General features: G+C 50.3%; 1 protein-coding gene and 1 long non-coding RNA gene across 2 annotated transcripts in view; one reads left to right on the forward strand and one right to left on the reverse strand.

Annotated features, from left to right (window-relative positions):
* The window catches only part of KCNJ6 (potassium inwardly rectifying channel subfamily J member 6), a 1,187,709-nt gene that overhangs the window by 996,363 nt on the left and 171,346 nt on the right, over window positions 1-20,000 (forward strand). The window lies entirely within an intron of this gene.
* LOC144772490 (uncharacterized) lies at window positions 11,013-19,160 on the reverse strand. The gene is made up of 3 exons (XR_013599765.1): window positions 18,269-19,160; window positions 16,304-16,477; window positions 11,013-11,635 (listed from the first exon to the last, which is right to left on the reverse strand). It is a non-coding gene; the product is annotated as an uncharacterized LOC144772490 (long non-coding RNA).

The following is a 20,000-nucleotide window of genomic DNA, read 5'->3' on the forward strand; positions in this document are numbered from 1 at the left end:
CTCTCCCCCTCCGGGTCAGTCTCACCGGGGTGGATGGGGTACCTCCTTCCTGAGTCCTTTCATCGCTCCTTCCACTTCCAAATGCAGCCTCACTATTTTCTCTTCTATTCACGTTACCTTCACTAGCCAACGCTTGGTTGGCACCACCGGGTATCTCTTCCTGCTGCTCTCGGCTCTTCTCATCCGGATGCATCTCAGAATGTTCTTGCTCTGCAGCTCCTTCCTCCTTGTCTTCCAGGTCTGCTCCAACCTGGTCCCAACGTAGTACTTTGTTGCATCTTGCCATGCCGTCCAGTGACCACACGTTTCCGTCACTTAGCAGAGCTGCTCTGCCCATCACTTCCTTGACCTGCATAGGCTTGATATACTTGCTGTCTCCTTTCTTTTGCAGCGTTGCCAACTTTACTCGCACCCATTCTCCTTTTTCCAATCTTGTCTCCTTCACGTTTTTCCGGTTGTTGTAGTGCTTTGAGTAAATGGCTTGCGCCCTTTCCAAGTTGGCTCGCACCACTGCAGGGGACCATTCGCTCACTATAGTCTTTTCCTTCCACACTCTATTGTCTTGAGTGAATGGTTCGCGGCCTCTTAATATCTGGAAGGGGCTGTACCCTGTCCCTGTAGGGGTGATCCTGTACGCCCATACCAAGTGCCATATCTCCTTTTCCCAATCCTTGTTGTTGGAGATAGCTGCTTGAACGGACCCCGTCACCACTCTATTAAATCTCTCCACCAGTCCGTTTCCTGCGGGGTGATATATTGACGTGTGCTTGACCAGTATGCCATTTCTCTGCATGAAATTGTTCCATTTCTCTGACCTGAATTGGGGACCATTGTCGCTCAGGATGGACTTAGGGATGCCTTCCCTCACAAATGTGTCGGCCAGGAACTTAATAATGGTCTCCGCATCCATCGCCTCATCTATTTTCAGCTCAGGCCACTTGGAGTACCTATCCATAAGAACACATACATACTTTTGGACTCCGTGTATGTCCAGTATCGGGCCCAGAATATCCGCTGATAACTCTTCCCATGGGTTCCTAGGGGGATCGAACTTGCCGAGAGCCGGGCGTAGTGGTTTAAGTGTCTTATCCGCCCCTTGGCACTGTGAGCAGTCCCTGACATGCCTCTCAGCCTTTACGTCCATCCCTGGCCACCAGTAGTTTTGCTTGGCTCTCAATTTCAATTTCCCTATCCCCAAGTGTCCTTCATGGAGAATGTCCAATAGTTTGGGGATGATTCCTGCCGGGGGGATGACTTTCTCCCCTCTGTATACAAACACTCCTAGGTCGTCCATCGACAACTCTTCTCTGACTTCGAAGTATGGGTTGAGGTCCCCACGGGTTTGTATTTTGTCTGGCCATCCCTTCGTGATGTATGATTTTACTTTTTCTAGGATCTGGTCTTCTCCATATGCTTCCTTCCATTCCTGATGTTCTATGGTTTTCTCTTGGTCTTCTGTGAGTGCCACCATTTCTTCCGCCCCTGCTTGGTCTTCTCCACTCTGATCCATGGCCACTGCTCTACTCAGATAGTCTGCCACCCTGTTCCTACTGCCGGGGATGTGTTCGACATCGTATCTAAATTCTAGCAGTTTGAGAGTCATCTTTGAGATTCTGGGCGTAGCACTTGCGTGTCCGCTGGACGTTAGTACCTTCAGTAAGGGTTTATGATCTGTTTTCAATAGGAAACGTGTGCCCCACAAAAACTGCCTGAATCTGGTCATGGCCCATACGACCGCTAGCATTTCTTTTTCAATTACGCTGTACTTCTTTTCAGTTTCACTCAGTGCGCGGGATGCGAAGCTGAGCGTTTCCATTCTCCCCTGACCTCGGTCTTGCATCAGGACGGCAACCAGCCCCTTGTCGCTGGCATCGGTGGTGAGCACTGTGTTACCTTAGGGGTCATATCCTTGGAGTGGTACTGCTCCTGCCACCTCTCTCTTGATGACTTCAAATTTGCCTTGCGCTTCCTCCGTCCAGCAGAATTCTGTGTTGTCTCTCGTCAGTTGCCTCATGTGGTGGGTCTTGGAGGCGAAGTGCTGCACGAACTTACTATAATATTCCGCCATTCCAATGAACGATCGGACTTCTTCTTTGTTGGAGGGCGGTGGTGCTTCGCAAATGGCTCTCACGTTGTCTGCTTTCGGGGTAACCCCTCGCACCTCTATCTCGTGTCCTAGGTACGTCACGGACTCCATCCCTATCCGGCACTTGGTCCATTCAGCTGTGAGGCCCTTACCCTCAAGGATCTTTAGTACTTTTCCGAGTTTGTTGTCATGATCCTGTCTGTCCCATCCCATTACCAGGATGTCGTCCTGGAAGTATTGGACTCCATCTGTGTCTTTGAATAGTTGGTGCATCAGCTTTTGGAACACCGCAGCCGCTGATGCTAGCCCGAACGGCATGCGGCGGAACTGATAGCACCCAAATGGGGTGATACACGAGGTTAGTTTGCGGCTCTCCGGGTGCAGGGAAATCTGGTGGTAGGCGGAGGTCAAATCTATGGTTGAGTACCATTTGACCCCCCTTGTGCTGGCCAGCATTTCCTTGATCCTGGGCAAGGGAAATTTCCCCACCACAATGTTCTTGTTCAGTTCGCGTAGGTCGACACACAACCTGACCTTCCCGCTTGGCTTCATCACTACTACCAAGGGCGCGAGCCACTCCGCGCATGTGATGGGTTCGATGATCCCTTTCCTCTCCAGATCCTGTAGTTCCTCTTGCACTGCGTCTCTCACCGCCAATGGCACATTCCTCACCTTGTGGGCGACCGGTATGGCATCTTCCTTCAGGAATATCTTGTGCGCGAACTTCTCCATCCTTCCAACTGTGCCTCCGAAAACCTTAGGGTACTCACTTTTCCATTTGTCCAGGTCCGGCCATGTTCCCGGTTCCGTGAGTAGTATCTGTTCTTTGCCCCCTGGATCCAACTTGATGCCCAGGTCGCCTTGGTCAAGCCATCCTAGGACCGAGGGTCCTCTCTCTGATATGTAGAGTTTGCAGAACGCAGATCGGCCTCTGAACTCGAAATGTAATGGTCTGAACCCAGCCATGGGTATTCGGTCCCCATTGTACGTCACTGGTCGGATGTCCAGCTTTTCCAGTTCTGGGCCTAGGTGTGGTGCAAAGCTCTCCTCCCATACTGCTCTCTGAATGATGGTGTAAGGTGAACCCGTGTCAGCCACCACGTTTATCGGTATTCCTCCAATCGACATCTCCAGGACGGGTTTCATTGTTCTCTTGCCGTCAACACTCGGTACTTGACCATCTACGCCTAGTACTTGATCCTCGATATAAATGACTGTGACGACATCTTCCTCCGTGCCCTCTTCTTGTTCTTCACTGTCCTGTCCGAGGTATTTCACCACGCTCTTCGCGGCCTTTCTCCGACACACCTTCTCATAGTGGCCCACTATCCCGCAGTACATACATTTTGCGCGTAATGCTGGGCACTTCCTGTCGTGCGCCTCGTGGGACCAGCTCCCGCACCGGTAGCATGACTTCTTGTTGCTTCCCGCTTCTTTACCCGGAGGGCCTGGGTTGCCTTGCCATCTGTTGGGTCCCTTCGCCGCCGACCCCTTGTACTTGTGGTCCCGGCGCGGTTCCTCATCGTCTACTCTGTTCACCATGGCGGTGGGTGCCGTCTCCTTCCTCGTTGCTTCCGCACACCTGCGCGCCAGTTCTGCTCTTTTGACAATCACCATCACTTCCTTCAGGGTGGTGTCTCCGCTGGCCCACAGCTTGTCCTGCACTGCTGTGCTCGTGGTGTGCATCACCACCTGGTCCTTGATGAACTCTTCTTCCCAATTATCGTACTTGCACGTGGACGCCAGTCTCTTCAGGGCTGCAACATATTCCTCCCCTGTCTCGCCTGGACGTTGTTTCCTCTGCTGGAAATTAAATCTGTCTACCGACACACACACCGCCGGTCTGTAGTGTTCATTTAGGTCATCGATGGCATTGGCATGCACGTTGTCGTCCGTGCTTCCTCTTTCCTTTGGCACCAGGCTCTTGTATATTCTCAGACCTTCTGGGCCTAGGTTGAGTAATAGGATACGTTTTTTTCTTTTAGGATTGAACACCTCCTCGCTCTCGTCTTCCAATACTTCTATAAAATTGTCTATGTATTCTCTCCAGTCCTCCCACTTCATTAGTGGTTCCCCTGGCCTGGGTAGAAATTGTACTGGCGCCATCGCGTATCCCGCCTGCGCACTCATCTTCTCACTCTTGATCGTGGAGGGCGTGCTCCCTTGGTTCCTGGGACTGCCTGGTGTGTTGTCTTGCTCTTCCTTGCTTGTGTGAGACTGGGGACTACTTGCGTCCGCCCCCTCGCTCTTCGGTGGGGGATCCAGCGCTGTCTCTCTGTCTCGCCGGTTGCTGTTTGGTTTGGCGCGCTTTGCCTTGGGCTTGCTTGGTTTGGCGCGCTATCTTGTGGGCTTCTGGGTAGTGCCCTGTCCCTTCGGTAGGTTTGTTCTGCCTTTCTGGGCGATCCTGGGCTCTGCCACGCTCTTTAGGGCTGGTACCTGTGTGTTTGATTCTGGCTAGTCTCGCCCCGACCTCCAGCTCTCTTGACCTTTCAGCGCTGTGGTCCTGCTCCTCTGCCACGTGTCTTCTGTACACCGGTGTGGTTGTTGGTTCCCTCGGTGGCTCCTGCTCGTGTCGTTCCTCGTGGTGGGTGGATCTAACATCCCACCCTCGTCGCCATTGTAACGTAGTGGTTACCATAAATGAAGACACTGCAAGTGTAGAGGATTTGCGTCAGGTTTATTTAATTTATAACCTCTAAAGAGCACCGAGCCGATGGTGCACCGCTCTCGGCTTTCACGCTAATCCCGGCGCCTGTACGTCACGTCGGTACGTGACGTGCATAAACTAGACTGCGCCACCACAGGAGTCAGTCTTAAGTCAAAATCAAAATCAAATTAAGATCAAAATACGGCGGTCTATCCGCAACGCGGGTGGCCTTATTAGACTTAGTTTTTATACCCGTTTACACCCCTTTTACAATAAAGGCCTGACGGATCTCTGTTATATGTGTTCATATGTACTTCCACCTGTTATAGAAGGGATCTTGCAGCTTTTCTGTATTATTTACTGTCCCTTGGTTTCTCACGCTTACTAAGTGTTCCCGCCAGGAATTGTTTTCGCCCACGGGCGGGATACTTGAAATGTTCCTTGACCGGTGGGGTTTTACCAATGTGCGCTTCTAGTTGCAATGCCTGTGCAATTTGCATATAAGCTTCATGCCTCAACTGCCTAGACGATGTCTTTGTGTCATAACACGAAATGGTTAACACTTCCGGTCACGCAGCCTTAAGACGCTCACGTTGGTGTGGAGATGGCGTGCTCTCATTTTATAGATTGACTCTACATACGTTGGCCCAACTGGACGCTAAATCCAGACGGGGCTGGGAGAGCTTGGCCCCGCTCTGGGGTTCCAGCGTTACTACTACGCCACTGTCGGTGGTGGTAAGGTATCTTACTAATGCCAAGGGTTCCGTATTCAGTGCAGGTAGGTACTATATATTGTCCCAAACTAGTACCTTCACAATGTACTTCCATGGGTACGTCGGGGACTACTTCCTATCATGGCGCAGTTTCGCGCTTATCCGCTACAGGCCTTCCCAAGTGGCTGAGTGCGGATTAGAGCCGATTACGAGCCGGGGGGCGTAACCCAATCAGGTTCCACTTATACCAGTTTGGATTACGCCCTTCGCTTGTGTTCCCAAATTGCTCCTAGGCTCTTAATGCCTCAAGGTCAGACGGAGCAATTTTTTGACTTACGCCTTACCGGCTGTAACAACAAGAGGGCCCTCGGAGTGCGCACACGCTCCTTATAACTAGACATGGCTCTTACGCCTTTGTGGGCTGCAATGATTTGGACTACAGCTCAGCTCAGGAGCCGGTTATATTTTTAATTTCACTTCTGGTGTGCAAAGGGTTGGCTCCCCCTCTTACTCCTCCGTGATTGGTGCCTTGCACTACAATATTACATTCTGACACCCTTACACGGGCGTGATTGGTGCTTGGCACTACAATATTACATTCGGACACCCTTACAAGGCTGGGTGAGTTACAAGGAGGATCAAACGTACATTAAAGGAGCATTCGCTCCAGAATGCACTCGGTGCCAATCGGGATTTTTCCGTCCCAGTGTCGGTCACCAGGGCCCCAGGTATACAGTCCTCAACACGGTGTGGTAAGCCCTATGACCGCCCATCATTATCTGGATGCTCCTCTCACAGCGGAAGAACTGGGAGATGCTCTGGGACAGCTTAACGCGGGCAAAGCCCCCGGACCGAGCGGTTACCCTTGTGAATTCTATAAAAAGTTCCACACGCAACTAGGGCCCCACTTTCGGCGTGCGCTTGAAGCGGCGCAGGGTAGGCTTTTGTGGTTTTCCAGAAACCGGGTAGGCCCCCTGATAGGCACGACTCTTATCGCCCTATCTCGCTGCTTAACATAGAAGCCAAAATACTGGCCAAGGCCCTGGCTAATCGGTTGCTTCCGTATATCACGGAACTGGTACACCCCGATCAATCGGGCTTTATGCCCGGTAGGGCTACACGCCATAATATTCGGCACGCGTGGGCTGCGATTGATGCCATGGGGGCCACAGGTGAGCAGGCGGCCTTGTTGCTTGCTGATATTAACAAAGCGTTTGACTTGGTGAGCTGGACGTTTCTGTTCGCGCTCCTGCCCCGTCTTAACCTGGGCCCCGTATTTCTATCATATATTAAGCTGCTCTATACGGACATCACAGCTACTGTGCGTGTTGCCGGGGCGGTGTCAGAGACCTTCCACATTGGCCGGGGGACCCGGCAGGGATGCCCTTTATCCCCGTACCTCTTTGCCCTTGCTATGGAGCCGTTGGCCGCCTGGGTCCGTATGGACGCGCAGATGCGTGGCTTTGTGTGGCCCTGGGGCCTCTCTGATAGGATCGCGTTATACGCTGATGACGTTCTCTTCTTCCTTACGGACCTGCGACGCTCCGGGCCGCGAGTGTTGGAAATTATGCGGGTCTTTGGAGAGGTCTCGGCCTATATTTGAACATGGGTAAATCTACCCTGTGGGTCCTTGGAGGTGGCACAGTGTCGGACCCTTGGACATTGGACCTGCAGGTGGCGACCACTGGCTTGCAATACCTGGGAGTGTTCCTGTCGGAATCTGCGACCCTCACGTGGGAACGTTCTGTACTTCCGGTCTGGGAGCGGGTGCAAGCCGACGTGAAAACTTGGTCCCGAATGCCCCTTAATATCTTTGGCCGATCCGCCATCTTTAAGATGGTAGCGCTTCCACGCCTTCTGTATCAACTGCAAAATTATCCCCATCCGGTCCCGACCTCATGGTTTCGGCAGGTGAATTCGGTCTTGGGGCGGTTCCTATGGGCTGGGGGTTCTGCCCGGGTGGCGCTACGTACGTGCTTTTTATCTACGTACTGTGGGGGCCTCGCCACCTCAGACCTCCTGTCCTACTACCAAGCAGCTCACCTGCTCATCCTAAATGACTGGCAGTGCTCTTAAATCGTTCCAGGACCTCAGTGCGGAGTTCCACATGCCACGGTCCCAATTCTTCCGGTATTTACAGCTCCGGCATGCGCTAACACCATACATTGCCGATCTTGACTCGCTCCCCGAATTCAGCCCTATTGAGGCGAAGTTGTTCATGGGTGATCTCGGTGACAAAAAAGTATCCCGGATATACCAAACGGTGGTCACTCATTGCGCTTCTGATTTACTTCCCCTGCGGACGGCCTGGGAGGCAGATGTTGGTCCCATGGACGAGGATGATTGGCGAGAGGCCCTGGAATCCCCACGAGACACTGCCATCGCAATGAGGCTCAGGTTTATTCAATTTAAAATTCTCCACAGGGCTTATTTTACCCGTGAACGCCTCTGGAAGGCGGGACTGATTGAATCGTCGGAATGCCTGCGTTGTGGGATGGAGATGGGCTCGCTGCTTCATACGGTGTGGCTGTGTCCTGGGATAGCTGGCTTTTGGAGAGGTGTGTGGAATTGCCTGTCTGAGGTACTACACTGGGATCTAGCCCGCACCCACCGGCTGGGATTGCTCCATATTCTTGCAGGAATGGGGGGGAATTGCTATAAGCGCCATCTATTGCTGTTGGGACTTGTATTAGCCAAAAGAGACCTAGCCAAGAGACCATGGAAAGACGAACGGGCACCTCCTTTGTGTGTATGGAAAGCGGGACTAGACTTCTGTATGGGTCTGGAGCGCCCGATCTTTGAAGCGCGAGGGTGCCCTCGCAAGCACTTTAAGATATGGAAAAGATGGGCCGATTACAGGGACTTGCCACTGGACCCCCCGATCGACCCCGAAGAGGAGCCCTAAGCTCCCCCATTGCATGGGCCTGTGTCTTGCGCCTTGGCGGATACACTATACTCACACAACGCTGTTTCCCCCTTTTTACACGTGCACAGGGTTAGGGTGGGACTGCGGGGTGGAATTAGTTGAGGGTGGTGGGGAGTTGGGATGGGATGGGATGGGGGGTTGTTTCAAATAAATAAGATTTGTGATGATTTCATTTCGACCTTCGATCCTGCTAGATGTAATGTATCCAAATGCTTGGTGGTTTCTCCTGATTGTGGGGTGCCACATTGATTGCCTTGCTTGAATTCCTTAATAAAATCGGTTGTGAAAAAAATAAAATTGGATTGGGAAGTGAAGAACAAATTTATTCGGATAATGCTTCCTCTTCCAACATTAAAAATAGTCAAGACAGGTAAAGATATACACTGTCTAATGGTGGAACGTGGTCAACATGTTTCAGCAATTCACGGCCATTATGCCTTGCTTTCTTCAGGACCTATTTGACGACTATGGCTACTGCAGCAAATGAATACCAAAACGTGTAATCAAATTGTGAAATAAATAAACAAATAGTGAATCAATAGACAGACTGGCACAAATATCACCTGGAACTCCTAGGTGCAATGTCCCGTCTCCTCTTACAATTTCAGTTATTCACCGAATTGTAAGGTGTGAAGACCTCACCCCACCTGGCAGCGGCTCAGGGCAAAAGTGAAGCACCGCTCTTTCAGTCGGTACTTCAAACCGGCATCTGTGCCGACTGGGGAGGGACCAATGGTCATCTGCTCGGCCCATTCCTGTTTGTGATAAGACATCTTGGTGTGTGTGTGTGTGGGGGTCTCTCACGGAACCCCAAATGATGACGGGCGGTTCCGAGTGGTGACTGATGGGTGTTCAAGACCATCCACAGGTTTGGCTTATCTTACTAGTTGTATAAGAGTCAGGGTGTAGCTGCTGGTATCAGTATCTAGTCCCAGTCCGAGTACACTTGCCACTATTTGACCCTCTGGTACCTTTGTTGTTATGAGTATACTGTAGGGAATGTATCCAGAGCTCGGTCGTTAAACTTTCCCTTGGGTCCCCTCCTAATTGTGTTTGTGTAGTTGTTCCGAAAAGTCTCCCCAAACTGCAGATTCAATTCAGTTCATGTGAGCCAGGCGCGTGCACATCACCAGCCACATCCCACACCATGCCTCGGCATCAGACTTGAAAGGAAGCCGCTCCCCCGCCCCACTCCGCGCAATGCCAGAGCTAGTTTTTCTCGCTTTTTATTTGGTGTTCTTTGCGGCCCATGCTTCATTCCACCTACCACTTTACACTGACTTGTTCACTTTCCTCCCATTTCTATCACCTTCCCTCAGTCTCCTCCTTCATGTATTCCTCTTTGTCAATCTCCGTCTCCCATTCTTCATCTTCGATGCATCTTTTATTTTCTTACATGCTTTGGTGTACTTTCTCCTTTCTTCCCCTTCCTCCATATTTTCTACAACTTCATCACCTGTATTCTCATATCTTCTTTATTACTGCCTTCCTTATTTGATTTCCTCTTCTTCATTCAACCTTCCTTGTTCTCGCTCCGGTTTTCTCTTTCTTACCTCATTCCTCGTTCTTTCCAACATTGCCCCATCCTCTTCAGTCTCTTTCTCTGTGCTTCTGCTTTTCTCTGTCTCTACTTCTGCTCATTATTTCTTGTGTCCCCAATGTGCAGCTTTCCAGCTTTATTCCTTCCATTCTCTTCTTTCTATCCTGTTGATCTTTCCCCTCTACTCCTTCCACCCTGCATGCCTGCCTCAACTGCTTCCTTCGTTTTCGCGCTTTATTTCCGTAGTCTGTATTCTGTCAATCCACTTCTGTTCTCCTCCCTCATAACCCCCTCCTCCGTTTATCCCTCTCTTCGCCCCTCCTCCTTCTTCCTTATCATATTATTTTCTTCCTCCTCTCCTTTCCTTCCTAGTCTTTCCCGCTCTTTCTTGCTTCCTTTGTTCCTCCGTCCCTGTCTGTGTCCAGCCCCCTCTCCCTGGTACCTCAGACCTTTCCAGCTGCCTCCCGACCACCCTGACAGTCGGGAGCTGGTGCCTGTGGGTACAGAGTCTGGCTTGGCGTGATTTATGCCATTGGTTTAACAGCAGACACACTGCAGTCCATCACTGCAGTCCCCCCCCCGATTAAAATTCAGCTCCGGCCCGACTGCAGCACTCCACAAAAGGAATATTCTACATAATTTCCGAAAATGCTTGTTTATCTGGTTTAAAAAGTGACCTTGTGTGATGTAACTAGTGTTCATTTAAAGCGCTGCAATACCTTCCGATAGGGTTCGCGCTAAATAAAAGTGCAGAAAAAACACAAGACAAATCGAACGCTTTAAAGCAAGAAAGGAACACCTCGGTGGGTGAATCACCCAGCTGGTGTCACAAGGCCCCCATAGGCAGAGCGGATATTTCTTGCCATCCCCACCTCTGCTCATTATCCAGAGGCTACCAGGCCTTACAGTAACACCTCGTCACCCAGAATACCCTCGGCCCCCCTCTCCAATCTCACACCTCAGCAAAGAGCCTTTGATCAGCATTAAACAGGCAAGTGCTCCCCCCTGGGGCGCTACCTCCGGGCATAAAACACATTATACACCACCTTGAGTGTACCCGTTCTTTGAGGTAGACAGTACCATATAGGAGAGGTGCAAAATAAGTGTATAATCTTGTTGTAAGCCTTTATTACTGCAGGACATAATCAGGGTTTCTTTGCTACAACAGCTTGAATTATATACAACACTACATTGGGCGCTAAAAACTGAGAAAAAAAAATCACATTGGAATGTTTAGAACCCAAACTGCTCAAATTTCCTCAAAACGTAACCATGAACAAATCAATTTACACTGGAAGAATACTGACGCATTTGCTGTGCTTAATACAAGCTTTAGTTTAATAAAAAAACTAAACTTAAAACCGGTTTGCCCATAGGCAATTAAAACAGAAGTGGAATGCATGCAGGGTGAACGAACTGCTCAACTTTGCGGAAAATTGTTCTTAAAGTCCACCAATGCAGTGTGCTAAAGTGTTTGGTCTTTCAGGGCAGTTTCTCAACTACTTTTCATCAGTGGTTGTTAAGTCCCCAGAGTAATCATTTGGGTCAGCAGCATCATCCGCATCTGCACTTTCTGCCTCCACATTATCTGCTCCTCATTTTCATCGTTTTCACCATCAATGTCCTCCTTTTCGTTTTGGTCATTGTCTTCATCATTCGCATCAGTTGTTTCCTCAACTACCGATTCTCCCGTTTGTTCAACGATTTCAAAGGGATTCTCACCCTAAAAGTAAACACAAGTTTTAAACCATCTTTAGCAAAATTCTCAAGAACAAATGCACACCAACTATTACAAAAGTAACAGCAAAAGTCTTGTGTACAGTGCAAGTAAAGAAATCAGATTTCAGATCACAAAAAAGCAGAAAGAATATATTATTAGAAAAGGCATCTTACAACGGGGAGAACATATGCAGGACTTCTAAATTTTAGAGTATGTCCAGACAGACCATAGGATGGAAAAATCCATGCCAGGTCTATGAACGCCCATGAGCTCCGAGGAGTCCTTGTACAGAGGGGGCGATGACTGGAATATTGAGGGTGGGCATCACATTTCCAAGAAATTCATTTCCTGCGAAACTACAATTTTTTGGGTGAAACTCAGTACGGAAGAAGTGTTATTTGCAAAGCTGAGGAAGGAGTACACAGATCTGAACATTCAATATGCAGTGTGAGCCCTGGTGGCAGGAAGGGTGCAAGTGCATCCACAGCATTACAGGCTGCAAGCTAATTGTTGATAGTAACTAACTTATCCGTTTGCAGCATGTGTACCTGTTTAATTTAATTAATGATTTTATTTAATGTGTATAGCGCTTGAATCACCCCCAGGGGGGTATCTCAGCGCTTGGAAGCACAGCATAGGTCATGGGTACTCACAAACGTTCTCTCAGGGGCCAAATTTACACTGTGGTTTGTGCCTGAGGGCCGCACCAGTGGGGTCAGTGGGGTGTAGTGTAGTTCCTATATTCCCAATAGGCTCTGAGCATTGGAATAATATCTTCAATAATATAGACGTAGGACAGAGGGTAACTAGGTCTTCTACGGACTATATTAGACTTAAATTTTGTGTGCCAGCTAGCTCAGAGTTCACTAGAAACTTTCTCGAATAGGCGAGGAGGATTTTAACCTCCCTGGATAGACAAGAAGGGATTTAGTTTCTGACAACCATAGAACATGACAACTTTGCTCTCCCTGATCAAGAGTACATCTCTAGAGTCGTGTGAAAACAAAAGACAGCTATTTTACTCAGTCAATACGTGCATTCTTAGTTTCACCAGATTGTAGAGAAAAAAAGAGACGGGCGTTTTCAATAAAAGGTGTTATTTATTGATCAGTCTCTTTTCTCATACAAGAGAAATGAATCGCTACAATTGCAATACTTAGGGTTAAGTAGAATGCATATAGTAAAAGCAGGATTATAAAATAATACTGTAAAAGCATTGATATGGTTTCTTAGCCATATGATACTTTAAAATGGATAAAAGATATACATACATATATACATTGACTAATCGTCAATGGTGCTTCTAACTACACCTACCCCGGTGTACCTGACCTAAGCCTAATACGTGGGAGGGAGTAAGTAAGTAGCAGTTTAAGTTAAGTTTGTTTTGCCAAGAATCTGACTCAAGAATTCTCTATACGGTTTTAGTCAGTTCAGTACTTGGGATTTAGAATGCTGGAGGGCTGGTATCTCTCTCTCAGGACTCGGTATCCCAGTCACCCACGAGGGCAAGCTGAAAACGCACCAGGACTTGACTGTTGGGTTGTTTAGGATACTTGTAGCAATGAGTACGCTCTCCCTTTTTATTTGTTCCTTGTAAGCCTGGAATTTTTTTTAGATAAATAAACGTTAATTTATACACATACTGCTAGTTCAACTACAATAACTTGGTTGGAACCTAGAAGAGAAGGCCTTCAATGTGGACAGAAACCCTTTAGAAACTACTCTGCCACCAGGGTGTGCCAGATAAGCGTTTAAAAAACACCAGGGACTCTTATTAGGGAATGACCCGCAATCTCGCTCCCTCCACAAGCAAGCAATCAAACCCCACCAAGCAGGCCGTGACCTGAAACCCTCAAGGGAAAAGAGCACAGCCAAGAGACAAGGCGAGCAGGACTCCAAGGCAGACTGCAAGGCAACGGGTTACACCGAGTCTGATTGAATGGTTTGAAAAACCTCTGGTAGATTTTCTGAAGACAAATAAAAAAACATTGTCATTTACAATGCAAATAGATCAAAGTCTCTCAAATGCGAGACCTTTGACGCACTCGTGCTTTAGCTGTAAACATCGTAAGATAAAGACAAGGAGGTGCAATTGCTTCAAAAGCAAAGCTATATAAAATAAGCATTTGCAATGCAATAGGTCTCGCAGCATTTAAGTTTGAGTTACTGGCATTGTAAAGGACAATGTTTTGCATAAATTCTTTTTTGGTGTCCGTGTGTGCATGGCAGTGGTGGTGTGTGTGTGCATGGCAGTGGTGGTGCAGAGATGCAAATCAAAGTATCATGAAACAGCAGCCTCTGAATTTAATGGAATGTCGGCAGATAACAGAACATAGCCAGAGATGAACTGCCAGCAGTGTTTGGTCCACCAGCCATGTTTAGAGGCAATGTATTCAGGTTTACTCAAGAGAAGTGCCTTGTAGCTCACACAACACACTTCGAGGTGGATTATGAAATGGAGAGGGAACTCATGTAATTATTTCAAAGAAGGGCAAACAAGCTCACATTGTCTGTTGTTGGCGATTAGAAAAGCGACCGCGTAAGAGAAACTTTGACAGGTGTTAATGAGAACTGTGGGAGAGTAGTGTGGGGCCTCATTGGGCAAATGATAAGACAAGTTCCTGGAACGTGAACCACAAATGTTTAAGATGAAGGGCAAGCTTTATAATGTGCTTTAATGTAAGCTGGGACTCAGAAGTCTGTGCTCTTTTCTGGACATGCCCTTTGAAGGACACAGATTGGTCAATGAGAGAGCCGAAGGATTTGGAAAAAAATGAAATAGGGAGAAGAGGCCATCCAATTCCAAAGACATGCCCTTCACATTGACAAAGCCTTTATTTTGAGATACCCATAATTAATATTATAACCACCACACTGCCCAATTATTTCAACTATCAAACCAATGCCAAGGTGTTGGCGATGTGAAGGTCTGTAATTGTTAATGACGTGATGGATTGCACTGACATTCATATAGAGCCACTCTCACACAGACAGAGCGCCCCACACAGACAGAGCGCCCCACACAGACAGAGCGCCCCACACAGACAGAGCGCCCCACACAGACAGAGCGCCCCACACAGACAGAGCGCCCCACACAGAAAGAGCGCCCCACACAGACACAGCCGCGCACACAGACACAGCCGCGCACACAGACAGAGCCGCGCACACAGACACAGCCACACACACACACACACACAGACACAGCCACACACACAGACACACAGACACAGCCACACACACACAGACACAGCCACACACACACAGACACAGCCACACACACACAGACACAGCCACACACACACAGACACAGCCACACACACACAGACACAGCCACACACACACACAGACACAGCCACACACACACAGACACAGCCACACACACACAGACACACACACAGACACAGCCACACACACACACAGACACAGCCACACACACAGACACAGCCACACACACAGACACAGCCACACACACACACAGACACAGCCACACACACAGACACAGCCACACACACAGACACAGCCACACACACACAGACACAGCCACACACACACAGACACAGCCACACACACACAGACACAGCCACACACACACAGACACAGCCACACACACACAGACACACACACACACAGCCACACACACACACAGCCACACACACACACAGCCACACACACACACAGCCACACACACACACAGCCACACACACACACAGCCACACACACACACAGCCACACACACACACACAGCCACACACACACACAGCCACACACACACACAGCCACACACACACACAGCCACACACACACACAGCCACACACACACACAGCCACACACACACACACAGCCACAGCCACACACACAGACACAGCCACACACACAGACACAGCCACACACACAGACACAGCCACACACACAGACACAGCCACAGCCACACACAGACACAGCCACAGCCACACACAGACACAGCCACAGCCACACACAGACACAGCCACAGCCACACACAGACACAGCCACAGCCACACACAGACACAGCCACACACACAGACACAGCCACACACACAGACACAGCCACACACACAGACACAGCCACACACACAGACACAGCCACACACACATCTTCTCACCTGCACAATGGAAAGGACAAAAATGCACACAGGCTTCGATCAAACACCTTCCAGATTAACTGCCCAGAATGCAGCAGCACGCACAGCTTCAGACCCAGCACTTACCCACCAAATACACTTCCGCCACAGAAGCAGCACTGGCTGATGAGACTAGCCAGCCACCAGGGTAAAACCAGACAGAGCAGATGTTCTGAAGTGGCCGCTACCCACAAGACAAGGAGGCCACCAATTTCCAGGACATGGCTCACCAAGACTAACTATTAGTCAGTCAAAGCTCTAGCCTGTAGAAGGGGCAATCCAAAAACCACTTGTAACCCAACCGTGTCCCCGTCCTCCCTCGCCCCAAAAGAATGTACAGTTAAATGAGATTGATAGGACACTTTGTTAGGCTGAAACAGGGCACATTAACTGTAATATCCAGACGCGGGTAGAAATCTAAGCTCGGAATCAGAAAGGGGGGCCCTGAACACTGCAGGGGGGCTGGGGAGTTCAGCAGTCAATTATACTCTGCCTTGAAAATAGTACTGTGCCAAAATGGCCTCTTACCCAGAGTGACTAGTACATGTCGCAACTCAGCGCCCATCACAGAGCCATTGGCTTCTTTGTCGAAGACCCTCAGCCCCTCCACAAAGTCATCATAGGTACCCTAGTCCTTGTTCTTCGCAATTGTCTGCAGCATGGGCAAGAACTCGTCAAAGCCAATCATCTTGGTGTTAAGCTCTGGGAAAGAGAGAAGAGTTCAGAGGAGCAGTCACCGGCTGCAGCAGCGTGCCAGGCTGGCGAGTACACATTAACAGTGACAAACTTTAAACAATGTGATCGTCCAAGTTCCCCAAAACCCCCCTACCACCTCCAGTCAGGTTTTTGTCCCATCCCAGACTGCCAATGAATATTACTGATATGGTCCATCTATCAACTGTGAACGAGGCAGAGATCTCCAATTCAATGTGTGGCACAGGGTAAGAGCTGAGGGCAGAGGGGTAAGAGCTGAGGGGTAAGAGCTGAGGGCACAGGGGTAAGAGCTGAGGGCACAGGGGTAAGAGCTGAGGGCACAGGGGTAAGAGCTGAGGGCACAGGGGTAAGAGCTGAGGGCACAGGGGTAAGAGCTGAGGGCACAGGGGTAAGAGCTGAGGGCACAGGGGTAAGAGCTGAGGGCACAGGTGTAAGAGCTGAGGGCACAGGTGTAAGAGCTGAGGGCACAGGTGTAAGAGCTGAGGGCACAGGTGTAATAGCTGAGGGCACAGGTAAGAGCTGAGGGCACAGGTAAGAGCTGAGGGCACAGGTAAGAGCTGAGGGCACAGGTAAGAGCTGATCTGCCACGATTGTCACATTTTATGTAATATCCTAAATCAGATACAAGCAACACGTTGCGTCCAAGTGAAAGGGGCCCATTAGACTCTAATGGAAGCCTAAGGTTTAGTAATAATAGCCAACTAGGATATAGTGAGCACTTCTGACTTGCCCCCTAGGTTCAATGCACCACAGACCTAATAAGCCCCTGGGTCTCATCGTAACAGACTTTGCACTCTGAAATACACCTTAAAATGTAGCTCCTTCAGATTCACCCAAGTTAATTTTCAACTGGGGGGTGCTCTGGTCCACGGATGAGTGGCGTGTGCTCAGATCCAGGGGTGAGTGGCGGGTGCTCTGGCCAGGGGTGCGTGGCGGGTGCTCTGGCCAGGGGTGCGTGGCGGGTGCTCTGGCCAGGGGTGCGTGGCGGGTGCTCTGGTTCAGGGGTGCGTGGCGGGTGCTCAGATCTAGGGGTGAGTGGGGGTACTCTGGTCCAGGGGTGAGTGGCGGGTGCTCAGGTCCAGGGCTGAGTGGCGGGTGCTCAGGTCCAGGGCTGAGTGGCGGGTGCTCAGGTCCAGGGCTGAGTGGCGGGTGCTCAGGTCCAGGGCTGAGTGGCGGGTGCTCAGGTCCAGGGCTGAGTGGCGGGTGCTCAGGTCCAGGGCTGAGTGGCGGGTGCTCAGGTCCAGGGCTGAGTGGCGGGTGCTCAGGTCCAGGGCTGAGTGGCGGGTGCTCTGGTCCAGGGCTGAGTGGCGGGTGCTCAGGTCCAGGGCTGAGTGGCGGGTGCTCAGGTCCAGGGCTGAGTGGCGGGTGCTCAGGTCCAGGGCTGAGTGGCGGGTGCTCAGGTCCAGGGCTGAGTGGCGGGTGCTCAGGTCCAGGGCTGAGTGGCGGGTGCTCAGGTCCAGGGCTGAGTGGCGGGTGCTCAGGTCCAGGGCTGAGTGGCGGGTGCTCAGGTCCAGGGCTGAGTGGCGGGTGCTCAGGTCCAGGGCTGAGTGGCGGGTGCTCAGGTCCAGGGGTGAGTAGCGGGTGCTCAGGTCCAGGGGTGAGTAGCGGGTGCTCAGGTCCAGGGGTGAGTAGCGGGTGCTCAGGTCCAGGGGTGAGTAGCGGGTGCTCAGGTCCAGGGGTGAGTAGCGGGTGCTCAGATCTAGGGGTGAGTAGGGGTACTCTGGTCCAGGGGTGAGAGGCGAAACCTAAAAAACAGAAGCTGTCTATCTAGAAACATACCTTTTTTGACCGCATTGCCATTTGATCCAGGTTTTCTCAATTTAGGTTTTTTGTCGACAAACGCCCCTCCAATGGGTTTATTAAGCGATTGCATCATCTTTCTTTTCATCCACCTTCCAGCAGGCCGACCAAATACCAGATTTGTCTGGTAGTCGACAACAATTCCAGGTCTCTGCATACCGCCATAATCCTGCAAATTGATAACATAAAATTAGCAGAGAGTATGCAGATAAGGCAAGTTACATGGTGTGCAAAAATGTGTTAACAGTTTTATAATAATGGCAGGCATAATCCAAGAACCAATGTTGGGTGGTCAAGGAATTCGTCGGCTAAGCAGCAATTGTTGCCATTCTGGTAGGTGTAGATACTTCTTGGCTACAATTCTGAAAACTGCAGTAAGGACACTGCTGTACAGGTTTTCATTTGCATTAGTGAGCTTGAGAAATAAAGAAGATAAAATGCTTATAAACATGTGTGTGGTTGTGTCTGGTTGCGCGTGTGGTTTGGTTGTGTGTGGTGTGGTTGTGTCTGAGAGAACCGGGAGTTAGAGAAGGAGGCGGGGTGAAAGAGAAAAGCAGATAAGCACAGTAAAAGAGAACAGGGAGTTAAAGAAGGAGGTGTGGTGGAAGAGAGCAGCAGATCAGCACGTGAGAAGAGAAGAGAACAGGGAGTTAGAGAAGGAGGCGGGGTGGAAGAGAGCAGCAGTTCAGCACGTGAGATGACAAGAGAACAGGGAGTTAGAGAAGGAGGCAGGGTGGAAGAGAGCAGCAGTTCAGCACGTGAGATGACAAGAGAACAGGGAGTTAGAGAAGGAGGCAGGGTGGAAGAGAGCAGCAGATCAGCACTTGAGAAGAGAAGAGAACAGGGCGCTAGAGAGAGGGAGGGCGATAGAGAGAGATGGGAGGGCGATAGAGAGAGAGAGGGAGGGCGATAGAGAGAGAGAGAGGGCGATAGAGAGAGGGGGCGATAGAGAGAGGGAGGGAGGGCGATAGAGAGAGGGAGGGAGGGCGATAGAGAGAGGGAGGGAGGGCGATAGAGAGAGGGAGGGAGGGCGATAGAGAGAGGGAGGGAGGGCGATAGAGAGAGGGAGGGAGGGCGATAGAGAGAGAGAGGGAGGGCGATAGAGAGAGAGAGGGAGGGCGATAGAGAGAGAGAGGGAGGGCGATAGAGAGAGAGGGAGGGCGATAGAGAGAGAGAGGGGGCGATAGAGAGAGAGAGAGAGCGATAGAGAGAGAGAGAGAGCGATAGAGAGAGAGAGGGCGATAGAGAGAGAGGGCGATAGAGAGAGAGAGGGCGATAGAGAGAGAGAGGGCGATAGAGAGAGAGAGGGCGATAGAGAGAGAGAGGGCGATAGAGAGAGAGAGGGCGATAGAGAGAGAGAGGGCGATAGAGAGAGAGAGGGCGATAGAGAGAGAGAGGGCGATAGAGAGAGAGAGGGCGATAGAGAGAGAGGGCGATAGAGAGAGAGAGGGCGATAGAGAGAGAGAGAGAGGGCGATAGAGAGAGAGAGAGAGGGCGATAGAGAGAGAGAGAGAGGGCGATAGAGAGAGAGAGAGAGGGCGATAGAGAGAGAGAGAGAGAGGGCGATAGAGAGAGAGAGAGGGCGATAGAGAGAGAGAGAGAGGGCGATAGAGAGAGAGAGAGAGGGCGATAGAGAGAGAGAGGGCGATAGAGAGAGAGAGGGCGATAGAGAGAGAGAGGGCGATAGAGAGAGAGAGAGGGAGAGAGAGAG

This window comes from Lissotriton helveticus, chromosome 8 (assembly GCF_964261635.1).
Source record: "Lissotriton helveticus chromosome 8, aLisHel1.1, whole genome shotgun sequence".
Taxonomy (NCBI): Eukaryota; Metazoa; Chordata; class Amphibia; order Caudata; family Salamandridae; genus Lissotriton; species Lissotriton helveticus.